This window comes from Canis aureus, chromosome 1 (genome assembly GCF_053574225.1).
Source record: "Canis aureus isolate CA01 chromosome 1, VMU_Caureus_v.1.0, whole genome shotgun sequence".
NCBI lineage: Eukaryota > Metazoa > Chordata > Mammalia > Carnivora > Canidae > Canis > Canis aureus.
The window spans coordinates 57,349,691-57,367,086 of NC_135611.1; the positions used below are offsets into that span (position 1 = coordinate 57,349,691).

Below are 17,396 nucleotides of genomic sequence, written 5' to 3' on the forward strand. Positions count from 1 at the left end.
CCAAAAAATGTTAAATCTTCCTTGTAAAGTGAGTAATCAATTACGGAATCTGTTTCAGTGCTGCTCACCATGAAAGGAGTGTTTCAAGTTCCCTGAATAATATGTAAGCTGTTGTTCAAGGGATTGGCAGGGCTCTTAGTCCTAGCCTTAAAGAAAATTTGGGAATTATTAGCATACAGAGCTTGTCTGTGCAGTAGAAGGGATATATTCCCTGGTTGGTAACTCCTTAGCTTCTAAACAGTCAGGATGATGGATGAGACATCTCATCTGCTACGAACAGTCTTTTGAGATCATTGTTGTTATAATTGTTAATAAAGTCAAGTGGAAGACCTTACTCTGGGACTGTTTTAATCATTAAAATTTATTGTATCACTAGGATTTTGAATTAATTCTTCCACAAATATTTCAGCCATGATTTTAAAGAAGTAGCAAAATTTCACATTTAATGCTTTTAACAGAATATTATGTCCACTGATTTTTAAAAGAAAAATTTACCTTATATTTATTCTGTTTTTAAAAACATCGTTGATAGTTCACAAACCACCCACAAAGGAGTTCGAGATTTCTCCACAAATTTTTCAGAGAAAGCAAATGGTGGAATGTTGTATTTGTAAGTCAAAAAATAAATTCATGTTTTTCCTTAGAAATATAAGACAAGATTAAAATGGATACTATCATGGGTAGAAAGGCCATGTAATTTATCATCTAAACTAGGCACTTTTTAGAGTTAAAGGAGAAGTGAACAACAGATATAAACCAAGACTGTTCTGAGAACACTGGGACATATGGTCATCTATGCCATAGATGATTAATTCAGGAAATATAAGGGGTCAGGATGGGGCGTGTGAAGGTCCGACTTGAACTTTAGTACTAAAAAAAGAACTTGAGGGGCACCTGGGTGGCTCAGTGGTTGAATGTCTGCCTTTGGCTCAGGGCGTGATCCCGGGGTCCTGGGATCAAGTCTCTCATTGGGCTCCCTGCATGGAGCCTGCTTCTCCCTCTGCCTGTGTCTCTGCCTCTCTCTCCCCATCTCCCATGAGTAAATAAATAAAATCTTTAAAAAAAAAAAAAAAAGGAACTTGAGATAATCTGATTGAATCTCCAAAATTGGCAGGTGGGGAAATAGGGTCTCCCACTTCCTGTCCATGCTTATTGCTGTGCTTATTTCATTTTTGTTGGCAAAACTCACTGGGTAGATTCTTCTGTCTTTAGGTCTGTGCTGAGAAGAAGTCAGTTTCTGCAGCTTATGTAGCTTACTGGCAAAGATAACACTTTTCCAGCAGCGTTTCAGCTAGATATCTGCTTTATGCTGTAACGCCAACCAGCTACTGACATTTCTCAGGAAATAACTGAGAAATCATACAATCCACTACATAATCTAAACATTTAATTTTTGGTCATCTATTTTAATCGGTTCAGACTCTATTACATAAGACACATCACCATGTGAAGAATAAAGGTCCAAATTGCATCAGAACTTTCTTGTTTTTCTTGGCTGTATAGTTCCCCTCTCTGTGTTGGAGGTTGCTTTTTTGGGTTTAGATTTTTTTTTCCTAAGTTATAAACATGCCTGATTGAAAAAGTAAAATATTATTAAAAAGGCTTGTATTTTTAAACATTTCCTGCCCTCTCCTTTCACACTCTAAATTCGTGCTTTCCAGAAGTCACCAATTTCTGATTGTTTTAGCTGTGGCATCCATCATGCCCTTGTTTGTGATAAGGTCCAAAACTTGTTACCAAGAGGATTTAGCTCTCTTATCCACCTCCCCTCTCTCCACACCTGTTTCATTCACCCCCAGCCTTCTAACAGAGCTATTATAGTTTTTGGTTAAGTCAGTATTCAGTATTTAAATGCTATAACTATGGTAAGTAGGCCTTGCAGGTTAGAGCACATAGAGTACTATCTGACTTCCTTGCATGTAGAACTTTGGTTTCCCCAAAGTTAATGGCTATTTCTTTTTTTGAATTTGCTCAGTTGTTAAGCAATTTCATTTTATCCCCAAACTTTTCCAATAAGAGTGGAAATCAGACTCCATTCAACACCTCCATGTAATCGGGCAGTTCTTTTTGTTCTTGGGGCCAGCCCTCCTCGTATGTTGATTGTCCTCAGATCTCCTTTCCCCATAATTCTGAGGATTCTCTATGCCTTTTGCTGGCTAAATCTTCTGTTTCCTGGATCCCGTGCTTCCTTTTTCTTCATTAATATATCATTTCCGTGGAGCATCTCCTCTCTCAGATTTCTGAGGAAGAACGCACAAGCAGTAAACATCTTACCCCTTTGCATGTCTGAAAAAAAATGTTTATTCTCGGGATGCCTGGGTGGCTCAGCAGTTGAGGCTTAGGTCGTGATCCCGGGGTCCTGGGATCGAGTTCCGCATCAGGCTCCTCGCAGAGCCTGCTTCTCTCTCTGCCTATGTCTCTGCCTCTTTCTCTGTGTCTCTCATGAATAAAAAAGTAAAAATCTTTTTTAAAATATTTATTCTGTCCTTCACTTGATCTATCATTTAACCAACAAGTGTAGGCTGGAAATAACTTTTCCTCATAATTGTGAAGGCATGACTCCATGACCTCCGAAATGGTACTGAGTTTTCTCCCAGACAGAGCAATGTTAATTGGAGAAAGTTTCCATTTGCTTCGGTGACTTCAGTGGTGGGATGCTGCAGAGGGAGGTACTCAGTCGGCCTGGCTGCACATGTTCTCAAAGCACGCAGGAAGGAAGAGGCCTAGAGGTCTCACTTACCCTCTGATTAAGTACAGCATCTCCACTCGCAGCTGTGCTGTGTCTTTAATCCAGAATCCCTCTTCTCAGTTTCCCCTGGTAGTCAAAGCCCCCTGTTCTGCTGGAGTCAAAGTATGCTCTGCCTGCAGCAGTTCCACCTCCGGCTTCCAGCTGCATCCCCCCTGACAGAGGTACCTGCTGCCAATTCCCAAGCCTCGTTGCAGTTCTGCAGAGCAAACTGGCTTGTATCCATTGATGGCAACCCCATTCTCTTGCTGGCTTGGATTTCAGCCTCCTGTTTAGTTACCATTCATCCATTTTCTCTCGGCTGCACAGTCTCGTTCTATTCCCCATCCATTCATTCGACAAAAAAAAATTTTTTGAGAACCCACTTAGTTCTAGGCACTGGTCTAGCACTTAGAATACTACGTTAATGAAATGAAGATCCTGCCTTCTTGACACTTATGTTCTAGGGATGAGTCTGACAACTTAGCATAATTCATAAGTACCTTACATGACCTAGTAAAAGGTAATAAATAGGTACTGGTGTGTGAAATTGAGATTGAGAAGGGGAGAGTGCAGTGGTTTTGTTTTGTTTTGTTTTGTTTTAAGATTTATTTGAAGGAGAGAATGGGGGAGAGAGGAGGAGGGAGAGGGAGAGAGGGAATCTCAAGCAGACTCAGACTCCTCCTGAGCACAGAGCCCAACTCAGGGCTCAATCCCAGGACCCTGAGATCATGACCTGAGCTGAAATCAAGGGTTGGCCGCTGAGCCGACGGAGCCACCCAGGTGCCCTAGGGAGGGTGTAATTTTAAATAGGGTGGTCAGGGTAGGCTTTATCGAGGCCCTCAGTACCATTCTCTTTTTTATTTTTAAAAATCCTTTTATTGAGCAGCTCAATAAAGCAGGTGGCTCAGCGGTTTAGTGCCACCTTCAGCCCAGGGCGTGATCCTGAAGACTCGGGATCAAGTCCCACATCAGGCTCCTTACATGGAGCCTGCTTCTCCCTCCGCCTGTGTCTCTGCCTCTGTCTCTCTCTGTGTGTCTCTCATGAATAAATAAATAAAATCTTTTAAAAAATCCTTTTATTGTCAATTTAATGGCATTTCAGGAAGGAACAGATATAAATTCATACTGAATGCAGTATGTTTAACTGGAAGCCCCACATCACTTTTCAGGTGAGTTGATAAGTAGGAATGACAATGACACACATTTACTGAGCACCTACTCTGTGCCAGGTACTCTTAGGAACTGGAGATTTGCCAGAGGACAACATAAAACCTGATCCTCAGGTAGTTTACATTCTGATGTGAGTGGGTGAGGGGGAGAGGTGAAGGACAACAACCACAATAAAATACAATATGTCAAGTAGTGATAAGCGTTATGGAGAACAAGCAAGGGGAGGGGATGAAAAGTGATGGTGAGCTGGTACTGTTCTATAAAAAGCTATTTCAGATGTGATACATATGAGCAAACACTTAAAAGGAAGGAAGATTTCTGGGAGAAGTGCATTCCAGGTAGAGAGAACAGAAGTTACAAAGGCCCTGGTGTCAGCATTTGTTGTCATCAGTATGTGTTTGGTGTTTCAAAAATAGGAGGCCAGTGTGGCTGGAGTGGATTGGGAGAGGGGAGGATGCTGGGAAACAAGATCTGATCATACCCGCCCTCATAGGTTGTAGCAAAGACTCGGATTTTGAGGTGAAAAGTCAGGTGGAAGAATGGAGTGGCAGATATGAGACATGGCCAGCTGCGGGAGGAATTACTAGGGGCAGGTGAGTCGGGAGCTTGTATATTTTCTAAACACCTGATTGGTCCTGGAATCCAGGCCTGGGCTCTGGCTGAAGATAGAGTTGTTGGTGCCTTCTTTTTTTTTTTTTTAATAATAAGTTTATTTCTTATTGGTGTTCAATTTGCCAACATACAGAATAACACCCAGTGCTCATCCCGTCAAGTGCCCTCCTCAGTGCCCGTCACCCATTCACCCCCAGCCCCCGCCCTCCTCCCCTTCCACCACCCCTAGTTCATTTCCCAGAGTTAGGAGTCTTCATGTTCTGTCTCCCTTTCTGATGTTTCCCACACATTTCTTCTCCCTTCCCTTATATTCCCTTTCACTATTATTTATATTCCCCAAATGAATGAGAACATATACTGTTTGTCCTTCTCCGATTGACTCATTTCACTCAGCATAATACCCTCCAGTTCCATCCACGTTGAAGCAAATGGTGGGTATTTGTCATTTCTAATGGCTGAGTAATATTCCATTGTATACAGAGACCACATCTTCTTTATCCATTCATCTTTCGATGGACACCGAGGCTCCTTCCACAGTTTGGCTATTGTGGCCATTGCTGCTAGAAACATCGGGGTGCAGGTGTCCCGGCCTTTCATTGCATCTGAATCTTTGGGGTAAATCCCCAACAGTGCAATTGCTGGGTCGTAGGGCAGGTCTATTTTTAACTCTTTGAGGAACCTCCACACAGTTTTCCAGAGTGGCTGCACCAGTTCACATTCCCACCAACAGTGTAAGAGGGTTCCCTTTTCTCCGCATCCTCTCCAACATTTGTGGTTTCCTGCCTTGTTAATTTGCCCCATTCTCACTGATGTGAGGTGGTATCTCATTGTGGTTTTGATTTGTATTTCCCTGATGGCAAGTGATGCAGAGCATTTTCTCATGTGCATGTTGGCCACGTCTGTGTGTTCCTCTGTGAGATTTCACTTCATGTCTTTTGCCCATTTCCTGATTGGATTGTTTTTCTTTGCTGTTGAGTTTAATAAGTTCTTTATAGATCTTGGAAACTAGCCCTTTATCTGATATGTCATTTGCAAATATCTTCTCCCATTCTGTAGGTTGTCTTTTAGTTTTGTTGACTGTATCCTTTGCTGTGCAAAAGCTTCTTATCTTGATGAAGTCCCAATAGTTCATGTTGGTGCCTTCTTAAAGGTTAAATGGAAAGTCACCAGCTGTGTAAGGGGTGAAATGCATTCCAACTAAATGGAACAGCAGAAAGAAACAGAAGTATGAAAAACCAAGTCTCGTTCAAGAATTCATCCAGATTGGCATTGTTGGCTCCTAGGGCATGAAATGGGGTCTGGTTGAAGATAAGACTGGAATGTAAAGCTAGGAGAATTTTAAAGAGGTCTTTGTATAGCATCTTAAGGAATTTGGACGTTATTCTGCAGTAAAGGCTCCTCAGCCTTTTTCATGTTTTAGGATAACCGAGGGAGACCAACAATGCCCATTACTGATCCAATATGGCAGTGATTTTCACCAGGTGGGATATGCGGATGGGGGGCTAAGAGGACTTGAAAGAGGGGAGGTGAAGATGTCACACATCTGTGTGTGTAGGTGTGTGTGGTTTCAAAAAATCCTCGAGGTGGCGCTGATATGCCCCTATTTCCCATAAACTCATTCTAGCAAGAGGATTCCCTCTAGTTGGAAATCACTGCAAGCAGTGCAGAGCCATTGAAGGATTTTCTTTTGAAATAATCAGAAATGTATTTTAGAAAGACAACTTGAGCTTCAACATAGAGGATGGACTCAGTGGGGAAGAGATAAGAAGCCATTTCCATAGTCTGTCTCCTTCCATAGATAGGAGATAATCAGTTCCAAAACTAAGTCTAGAGAGGGAATATTTAAGGCACAGCTCAGAGGCAAAGCATGTGACCAAAGGGATGGATAGATATTTTGTGGAAGTATGTAGATCAAAGATGATGAATCCAGGGGCCTTCAGGATGTATGTGCCTCTGAGTCCCATAGACTATAGAAGAGCACAGTTGCCTCCCATGCATCTGCCCCAATCCCCCCAACTGTCCCTTAATAAACTTTGGAAATTGTCTAAGTCTTCCTGCCCTTTCTATTTTCAGCCTGTGTGTTTCAGGGACTCCACGTTGATTAGAGTGGCTGGAGTAGAGGGTGTATAATGGAGGGTGGTGGAAAACAAGACTAGAAAGGTAATGCCCCCTTTTTCCCCTTAATTTTTTAATCTGACTTTTAAATAATAGTACCAATGGTATGGGATGGGCATTTTGATTAACTCAAGCAGTTGAAGTACCATCTGAATGGGAAGGCTGCTGCTTGTTCCTCATGCTGTGTCTAGAAGTTAGTTATGGGTCAATCTTCGTCATGGAAGGATCGTATGATTTTAGTGGTGGGTCCCAAAGGAAACGTTAATGATTTGGGATGGGCCTCTGAGGCTTTGGTTTAAGGGAAATTTTCTTTTGTCTTTCCTTTTTTAAGATTTTATTTATTTATTTGAGGTGGGGGCAGAGGGAGAGAGAGAAGTAGATGCCCCACTGAGCAGGGAGCCTGATGTGGGGCTTGATCCCAGGACCCCAGGATCATGACCTGAACCAAAGGCAGATGCTTAACTGACTGAGCCACCCAGGTGCCCCTAATGGAGTTTTTCTTAAGGTAAGAGCTTCTAAAAACATTTCAGTTAGCCCACACTTTCCAAATTAAACAATGAAAAGTAATTTTAGTATGTATTTAGGAATTATTTTCTGAACAACAACAACAAAAAATTTCCATTGGTTTAGGCACCTTCGTTTTCTTTCAAAGGAAGTGTAATAACAGGAACTACCTTTTCTTTGTGAAGGGAACATCTTGTCAGTCTTCTCTACTTTTCACTTTTCAGGAAGTGTTGTTTACTACTTTTTAATCTTGTTCAGGGTAAGAGACAGCCAGGAAATAAATGAAATTTGTTGCCTTCCTGTGCAGACAATCTTGATTTCTTAGCTCCTTCATCCCACTCTCTAAGGAATTTGTTTTAATGACAGAGGGATGGATCCATGCCATTTATTAGAGTTCTGAGAATTCTTGGTATGTATTTAAAGCTCTGTTCCTGATAGAAAAAGGACCGAAAAAAGGAAAATGTGATTATTTTTGAAAGATGCATTTACAGAGCTTGTTATCAAAGTTGAAACACAAATTGCAATAACAACTCACAACATTACTGTTATTGAAGACTGCCCTTGGGTAGCTGACACTTAGAATGAGAAAACAAAACTCACTACTCTGACTTCCCCACCAGACCACACTCCTTGAGGGCGGGGATCGGGCCTCCTGCTCGTTGTATGTACATGATTCTTGCACAGTGCCTGGCACCTACGTGGTACTCAAAAAACACTTGACCAACTGCCAGACTGAACACATGAATGGAGCACAGACAACCGTGTCTCAGAAGACTTTCCCCTGGACAGCTCCAGCCGGTATGGTGAGCTCACGTCATAGACCTCCCACGTAGCAGTGAACTTTGGCCCTGAGAGATGCTCCCACTGGATCCTAACACTGTTTCTTTTGTTTTGTTTTGTTTTTTGTTTTTATTGAAGTTCAGTTTGCCAACATTTAGTATAACACCCAGTGCTCATCCTAGCACTGTTTCAGCACTGCCATCTCTGGGCTACGTGGTGGTTCGAAAAGTCCACCTCCAGGACAGGGCGCAGGAGAAAGACAGAGGTTAACAGGGCGCCCATGCAGCTGCTCGAGGCTGTTATACACGCAGTGGTCCCCAGTGGGGCAGAAAGCCCCGATGCCAAATCAAAGCCCAACTTAAAATAACACAACGTTTGTGTGGGATGCTGTAAACCACCAGTAGTCAACAGACTGTTGCTAAGCTTCAGTAATTGCCCAGGAGAATGCCTTTCGAGTTCACAACGTTGTGCAATTCCAGCAAGAGAGGCCAGGCCAGTGCAGCTGAGTCGCTGCGGCACCGGCACCGGCACCGGGGACAGTGTGGCGGGGGAGGGCATCTACCAGTTCATCCCACTTCCCGAGAAAACCTGGCGAGAGGAGTAGCTGGGATAAGTTACTACATGTTTTTCTCCTAGAGTTTCTGTCTTGCTTAGTGGATGTTTTAAAAGTCTCGTAGATGATGAGAGGACCTTTGTGAATTCACTGTTTCAGCGAGGTCATTTTTCAGTTAAAATAATAATAATAACAACAACAACAACAACAACTTGGGTGCCAGAGGAAGAAAAAAGGAATGAAGGATGGATGACAAAATAAGTTCTGTTTTTGAAATAGGCTACAAAGAGCCCACATGGGAGGCTTATTTTATAAAATGTGTAACAACTGATGAACACACTGCCCTGTCCATGTTTACACCATTATTATGTTAAAGCATACTGGCTAGCAGTGGTAATAATAGCCATCTTACTGAGACCCAGAGAGAAGAATTTTGCACCCATCTGCACACCAATGCAGTAAGGATATAAATAAGGAAGATACAAGTTACAGCCCATTATATGAATTTGGAAACGAGGCTCAGAGAGGTTAAGAAATGGGACTAGAGATACCCAGCAATTATTATGGGCTACTTCATGAAGCGCAAAATACAAAGTTTTAATATTTGCTTTTAATTATTTGAAATGTTTAAAATGCCACATTCTAATAATTGAAACTATTGAGCTGTGAGCATCATCATGTCAAAACTATTAAAGTCTCACTGCAACTTTTACCTTCAACCTTGTGAAGCTGAAAAGAGCAAGCAAAAAATGTTTTTGTCAAAGCAGACTTTAAAAAATAACATAGACTAAAAGACATCCCCGTGTTTTATTTTATCTTGAAATGACGGCTCTATTTTCCTGTAAACAGTTCAAAGGAAGCTTAATATAAAAGAAAAAAGAAATGCACAAAAGAGAGAGAAAATTGGGGGTTCAAAAGAAACCTAAGTGTCACTAGAAGCCTGATTAAAGAATTCACATTTTTAGATGGGAAAGTGCAATGCAGATTTCTCCAGAGAGCAGTTTTTAAAGACATTTGGGGGGTAAGTTTTAAAGCTAGCTTGGGGGACTTATTTCCCAGGCTTACAGTAATTTAGGGGAGGGGTCCCAGTGCTAGGTTTAGGGTGTGGGACAGTGGTCACTGCCCAGGGCCCTGCAACAGCTTTTGCTGTCACACAACACAAGGTAAGAGAGAGTGAGACAACAAAAAGTAATCAAGGTGCCAACCAACGATTATGGATGGAACATTCCTCACGTAGGTCCAAAAGGTATAAGCATAGCCCAGGTTTGGGGTAGAGGTGTCCCAAACTGTCAGCCAGTGGCACAGCCTTAGCAACTCCCCAAAGCCTTGACGTTCTTGTCGAGTGAAGCCAGCATGCTGTTTGTTTCCCTTGGGGTAGAGAAGGTGGATTTCTTCATGGGCCACACTGAGGTCCCCACATAGCCCAAGGGACGTATGGGAAGCCAAGCCCTTCAGGAACTTGCAAATGGCTCCATCCCAGCACTGCCAGCCACCAGGCACCCCAGACTTCCACCCGTGTTAGGTACATAGGCTGTTTCCAGAACAAATTCAGTCACTCGGCCTTCCAGATCATGTCCCTTGTCCCCAGTGCCATAGGACACTTTGAGTGGGCACGGGTGGGACAGCAGGCCCACGCCCCTGTACCCTTCCTGGTCTGAACGTACTGACCGGTACTGATGGGATAGTTCAGGCAGCTCCTGAGGTTCAGCTGATAGTTTGTTCTCTGAACATTTGGTCTCTTCTCTCTGGGGCTTCTTCCTACACTTCAGCTAAACTCTTCCTCTTAATCCAGGCTCAAAGCCCATCCGCATTCCAGGAGCAGATCTTGAGTGAGGCTGATTTACCACTGGGGGAGGTTTTCTGATCTGGGGGTGAGGGGTTCCTCACACAGGACTGGCCTCTCTCCTGCTGATTCTTTTTCATTTTTCTTTGCTCCCGCCTGACTCTTCTGGGCTTCTGGCTCAATCCTGGGCTCTTTCTCATCTTTCACCACTGCTCCCTTTTACCTGGGCTTTGGCGTCACTATGACGAATGCCCTTCTGAACCTGTACCACGTTGCCCACTGAAGCAGTATTTTTACTGTGTTACCCCCCTTGGGTCCCAGCCTGCCTCCTCTTCTAAAAAGACATCCCCCGTGTTTTAGGAATTACAACTATTTGTCATAATTTAAGATCTCGCAGCACAGCTTGCAGAGAGCATATGATATATACCATCAGTGCAAAATCAGACTTCAGCGTTCTGTTTCTGGTCTCATCTTATATCCAAACTGTGAGTCACTTTGATTCTTATGAAGTAGAAATGCCTCATAAACATAACAGCAAATTATTTACTGATTTCTTCATATTCATCTCTTAACTAAGAGTTACTACCTGAACTCTGCTCTTATTCATAACAGCTTGTGGTTTTTCAGGTGGTTGAAATGAATGAAGTCATTGTAAAACTATAATGCTCTAAATTGGCTGGCTAATACTTCATATAAAGTAAGCCTACTTTATCACCCTCCTAAAGAAGACAAAGGTTTGTCTGAAATAATCGTTAATGGGTGTGGAGAACATTCAGTGTAAGAGAGGCTAGAAAATATTTCAGAATCAGTGCCATCTTTCAGATAGCCAGTCACTTGTCACTCACACTGCTTTTTAAATCCCAGCATTCTATGGAAGGAACAAATGGAACAGTTCTTTTATTTTGTTTTGTCTTCCTGTTTTGGAAGATTTAAGCAATTCTTTGTTTTTCCCTTTTGATTCAATTTTGTCACTCTTTGCTTGAATGTATATATTTTTGGAGATCATGCCTATTTCCTTCTAGAACTAGAATTGTGTTTTACAGAATGATAGAGTTGAAAGGGACTCTGAAGATGATCTAGCCCAATCCTCTCATTTCACAGTGGAAGAAGCACCATGTTTGGCATTTCTTCACTTTAGTGCACATGAAGGCGTCACCAAAATCAACGTTGCCTGCTTGAACATTTCCACTGCAAGCTGCACCCTGTCCTAGGTTGGGAAATAAAGAAACAGGGATGCAAACAAGTTTATGATGCCATCAATCCAACTGTTGGATTGTTCTCCCCCCAGATAATTTCAAGTAAGTTGCAGACTTAAATTCTTGAACTATATTCATTTATTTCACTGAATACAGATGGCTGATATTTTGTTTACTAACCTTTCTTTGATTCTCTGCTAGATGATCGGAGTCAAGTGTTAACACCCCACAGAGCACAATAACCTATTACGGCAGTGAATTAGCGCCCTCTAGCACATTTCTGAGTAATGACTGCTAAAAAATCTTAGAAAATGTAACTGAAACCGTGCGGGGTTCTTTACACTATCTCACTTTAATTCTCACAAAAGTTGTATGGCATCAATTGAGACAACTGTGTAAGGAGAGAAAGCTAATACACAATGTGGTGAGGGCTACTTCAGGAGTGAGAAGAGCTGTGGGCGGGGACTGACTGACTTTATTGAGTGACACTGTGATGACAGTAGGAGTGTGACACTCTTTCTAATCTCCACCCCCCCCCCCCTTAGTAGGAGAGATGGAATTCTGGAAAGGAATGTTGCAAGAGGCACCTTAAAAACTACTGCTGAGTTACTCTCTTCTTCAATAGTGTGGGAGGAGGGAAACAGGACCACTGACTCTGGTTGGGGTTTTGAGGATAGCATCAATGAAGAGAGGACATTGGACTATTAAAGGAGGAGAGTAGTTTTCCAGGTGAAGAACAGGGAAATGTCATTCGAAGCAGCAACATGAGGGGCACCTGGGTGGCTCATTTGGTGAAGCATCTGCCTTCGGCTCAGGTCATGATCCCGGGGTCCTGGGATAGAGGCCTGCCTGCATCCGGCTCCCTGCTCAGCAGGGAGTCGGCTTCTCCCTCTCCCTCTTCCGCTCCCCCTGCTTTTGTCAAATAAATAAATAAAATCTTAAAAAAAAAAAAAAACAAAGCAGCAATACAAGCAAATGAAAAGACACAACTGAAGTGAAGGACACTGATACATAAGAATGGGTAATGTACGGGGTCAGTCCTTTAGGAAACTGAGGTATATGGGATGGAGTGGACAGAGGTGACTGAAGCAGGACTGGGAAGAGCTTTCGGGTCAACACGGGGAATACGAAATTTGTCCTCTTGACGATGGGCGTTTTCAACTGGAAAATAACGTGATTGGATTTCTTTCTTTTCCTGCCTCACAAATTGAAAAATATAACCCATGGTCAGAAAACTACTAAAACAAATATACTGTATAAAGCATCGTTCTAAAGCAAACACTTCTGTACCCCTCATCCTGGAATAGAAATATAACATTGCGAACACCTACCTCTTCTCCCAATCCCAATCGTAACCCCATTCAAACCCCAAAGGTAATAACCACTGTCTTTGTGATTCTTCACCACTACTTTGTTTTTCTTTACTGTTTCACTGCTTTCATTTACTTCCGCAGAAAATAAAATTTCATTTTAACTGCTTGTGAAGTTTTTATAGTTGGAATCATATTTAAAATCTTCTTTGTGTTTGCTCCACATGTTTGTAAGACTCATCCTGGTTGGTTGGTGCTGTAGCAGCCATTTATGTACTTCAGCGGCTCAGTAGCATTCTCCCATCTGAGTGTTTTGCAATTTCTTTTGTGTGATGCTGTCGGATATTTGTTCTTTGACTTTTTTAAGCCAATTCTTGCCTAACATGAACAATATTGCCATGGGCTTTTGTACTTTGTATCCTATTCACATGGGCAGAACGGTTTCTCCAGCCTATTCAGATTTCTTCCAGGAAGCTAACTCTGACAGGACTGTGTGGCATCCACCAGAGGAGAGTGAGGTAATAATGACCCGGTCTATTTTCAGCGAGGGTGGAGAAGAGGTCTGATATGAGGGACAGCCCTGAGGCAGCATCGAGCTGCGCAGGAAATGGAGTGGCACACACAGGGGACCCTAAGTTTTCTAGCTTAAAAGACTGACATCCTTAAGGGTCATCAAAAAGCTGGAGGAGAAATAAGTTTTAGGAAGGAAATAAGCTCTTTTTGGGGTTTGAGATGACGGCTGGACATATGAGCAAAAATGTCTGCTAGGCAACTAGAAAAGCCTCTGGAGAACTTAGGAGGGGAGGGGCTGGAGGTAGAGATGTAGAAGTGGTAATATATGGTTGGTTGTCAAAGACACGGGAAAAGAGAACAGTCATTGACAGCACTTTCTGAGCACTTACCATGTGCCAGGCACTATTCCAAGAATGTTACAGCTATCTCAAGAAATGCAAGTGGGGCAGCCCAGGGGGCTCAGTGGTTTAGTGCCACCTTCGGCCCAGGGTGTGATTCTGGAGACCCAAGATCGAGTCCCACATCGGGCTCCCTGCATGGGGCCTGCTTCTCCCTCTGCCTGTATCTCTGCCTCTCTCTTTCTCTCTCTCTCTCTCTCTCTCTCTTTCTCTGTGTGTGTGTGTGTCTCATGAATAAATAAATAAAATCTTTTAAAAAATTAAAAAAAAAAGAAATGCAAGTGTGGGTGAGGATGTGAAGAAAAAGGAACCCTCGTGCACTGTTGGCAGGAATGCAAATTGGTGCAGCCACTGTAAAAAACAGTATGGAGGTTCCTCAAAAAGTTAAAATAGAACTACCCTATGATCCAGTAATAGAACAACTAAGTATTTACTCAAAGAATATGAAAACACTAATTCCAAAGGATACATGCACCCCTATGCTTATGGAAGAATTATTTACAATAGCTAAACTATGGAAGCAGCCCAAGTGCCCCCTGACGGATGGATGGATAAAGAAGAGGTGATATATACACACAATGGAGTATTATTCAGCCATAAAAAAGAATGAAATCTTGCCATTTGCAACAACGTGACTGGAGTTAGAGAGTATAATGCTAAGCAACATAAGTCAGCGAAAGACAAATATCATATGATTTCACTCATGCATGAAATTTAAGAAAGAAAACATATGAACAAAGGAAAAAAGAGCAACTGAGACAGAAACCAAGAAAGAGACTCAGTTAAGAGAGAACCAGCTGAGGGTTACCAGAGGGGAAGTGGGTCGGGGGATGGGGAAAATAGGTGACAGGGATTAAGAGTATACTGCCAAGCACTGAGCAATGTATAGAATTGTTGAGTCACTATATTGTATGCCTGTAACTAATAGAACACTGTATGTTTACTGGGATTAAAATAAAAACTTAATAAAATAAAAAAAAGAATGTCATATGTATCAACTCATTCAATCTTCACAACAACCCAAGGAGGCACATAATACTGTTATTTTCATTTTACAGATGAAAAAACTGAGGCACAGAGAGGTCAAAAGCTTGCCCAAGGTCACACATCTAGCCAGTGGTGGCCCCAAGAGAAGATTATGCAAGTAGTGTATGTGGAAAGAATTGAGTTTTAGCGAGTACCAATATCAATGGTTCTGAGGAGGAACCTGGGAAGGACATTTAGATGAACAGTCACCAAGTTAGGAGGAGAGCCGCAAAAGTGTCATTAATAGTCAAACTTAAGTTACCTTGAGAAGTTAAGTTAGGTGCCTGGCACTCCTGGAGGTAGAGTGCCAAAGTAGAGTCATAATACCCAAGCTTGAGACCAGGTGTCAACAAAACCTATTCCTGCTTGGCTCACTGCTTCCAAGAAAGGAAGTGAAACGTCTTTAAGGAATCTAACAATAAAATATAGAAAAAAAAATTGGTTGCTGTCTACAGCTAAAGTAAAAAGAAAAATCCCTCCCTTGAGAAATTCAGTGATGTATGGCAGAGGAAGATGGTGGAGAAATGGGGCTGGTAGTGGGGAAGATGAGTTCTGTATACCAGACAACTCTGCTGAGTAAACAAGCTGAGCTGGGCAGGAAGGAGGAAGTTATGGGAGAATCCCTACTCTGCCAGCACCTGCAGCTCTGTCATCCCCCCACTGTGGCTTGGTGACTCTGACAAAACTGAGTGGGAGTAGCTGTCCAGAGGGCCCTTCAACTGTAACCTGGAACCTGTCCCATGGCCCTATCTTCTCCATGGTGTTGTCCTCCTCCTCCCTGGGTAGATTTACCTACTGTTTGTCACAATTCAAGATGCTCAGGCAGGCATCTGTAAAAGGGTTCAAATTCTGAGCTGAACAAAGTAGACATGGTGCTAGCTCTGCAGTAAGAGAAGAGAATATCCAAGTCAGATTCTCATTCATTCATTGACTCATTCATTGATTCACTCATTATATCCATGAATATTTATTGAACACCTATAACATCCTGGGCACTATGCTAAGAACTGTGTAACCAAAAAGGAATTAAATCAAGCATGATCCTTGCCTTCATGAAACACATAATCTAGTTGCATAGATGAAAAAACAGTAAGTAGCAAATAAAAGATTATAAAACTGTCATATGTAATAAGGAAACAAACAGAAGGCTAAAAAGATTAAGGGGTGAATAGGGGAATTTAGAAAAACTGATCCTACAACACACGGTAGACTTCACATGCTTGCGCTTATCCAGTTCTCTTTCACCATTTCCCTTGCAATTTGATGGAGTCTTGTGACTAGTTTGGACCAAATATTGGTGTCTGCTGCAGGACGGTTCTATGATAAAAAATAATCTATCATCTTTCCCACAATCTGCCCCCATTTCTCCACTATCTTCCCATACCCACATATAAGGGGATGAATTAAGGGAGGGATTTTTCTTTTTACTTTAGCTGTAGACAACAACCAAAAGGAAATAACTTTTTCTGTGCTTTATTATTAGTTTTCTTAAAGAAGTTTCACTTCCTTTCCTAAAATATGTGACATTAGCTTAGCAGTCTACTGGTGAGCAGCATGGAAACTGATAATGGAGGGCTAGAAAGACCGCAATTCTTACCTGGCTACTAATAAAACTAACTCCTGCATTAATTTGGAAAGATTATGTGGCTAAAGAAAATGTGGCCTGAGGGGAAAAAATTAGAAAACAATGTTTCTAGCGCATATTGGTTGCTGCTGACTATGTTTTGGCAAGGCTTTATAAGCTCAAAAAGGAATTGGTTGATTTGTAAGCAGAAATGAAAAGGAATAGAGATATTTAAGAAAAGTAAGGACTTGCAAAATTGGAAAACCTGACAGGTTTTAGACTCCAAACTCTAAGAGAGAATTTGGGGTAGCCTTGAAAAAGTCCATTAAAATAAATCAGGGGCAGCCCTGGTGGCTCAGCGGTTTAGCACCACCTTCAACCCAGGGTGTGATCCTGGGGACCCGGAATCGAGTCCCACGTCGGGCTCCAGGCATGGAGCCTGTTTCTCCCTCTGCCTGTGTCTCTGCCTCTCTCTCTCGCTCTCTCTCTGATGAATGAATAAATAAAATCTTAAAAAATAAAATAAAATAAAATAAATCCATAGAAAGGCCAAATTAAAAGTATGGCTTCTACACCTATTGATAATACCTCTCAGTAAGTTCAGGAACTTTAGGGCAAAGATAAAAGTAAGGAATTCAATTGGTAAAGAGCCACAGAAAGCTCAAAATAAAGGTGAAGTTTTCCCACAGAAAACTATAATCTCATGTTTACTCAGGGTACCCGCTGTACTGGCAAGAGAGAAAGACAGATAGAAACAAATTAGTGGGGAGAGAGAGAGAATGGGGCAAGAAAGCAAAAGCATGTAGTAGATCTGGGAACCATGTTTTAAAAAGAACCATAACAGTTTTAGCAAATATAGTTTACTGAAATCAGAGACAAGCAGCTTATTAAATAATTTTGGGAGAGATTTATAGTCAAAGGAACCATAAACCCAGCTGGACTTGTAGCCTTCCAACATTGTATGAGTAGCACATGAACCTTACACTACCCAGACTCTAGACTGTGAGCTCCAGGTTTGGACTTCATGTTTGTTTCTTTTGGGAAGAAGTTTGGTGTGTTCTGCAGTGGGAACGAAAGTGAAACAAAAGAGTGGCCTATAGTAGAACTAATGACCATTCTTTTCTTTCTTTCTGGCAAATGGAAA

General features: G+C 42.0%; 1 pseudogene; it reads right to left on the reverse strand.

Moving 5' to 3' along the window:
- Window positions 1–9,365: 9,365 nt before the first annotated feature.
- On the reverse strand, window positions 9,366–15,447 carry LOC144316417 (DNA repair nuclease/redox regulator APEX1 pseudogene; annotated as a pseudogene).
- Window positions 15,448–17,396: the final 1,949 nt, after the last annotated feature.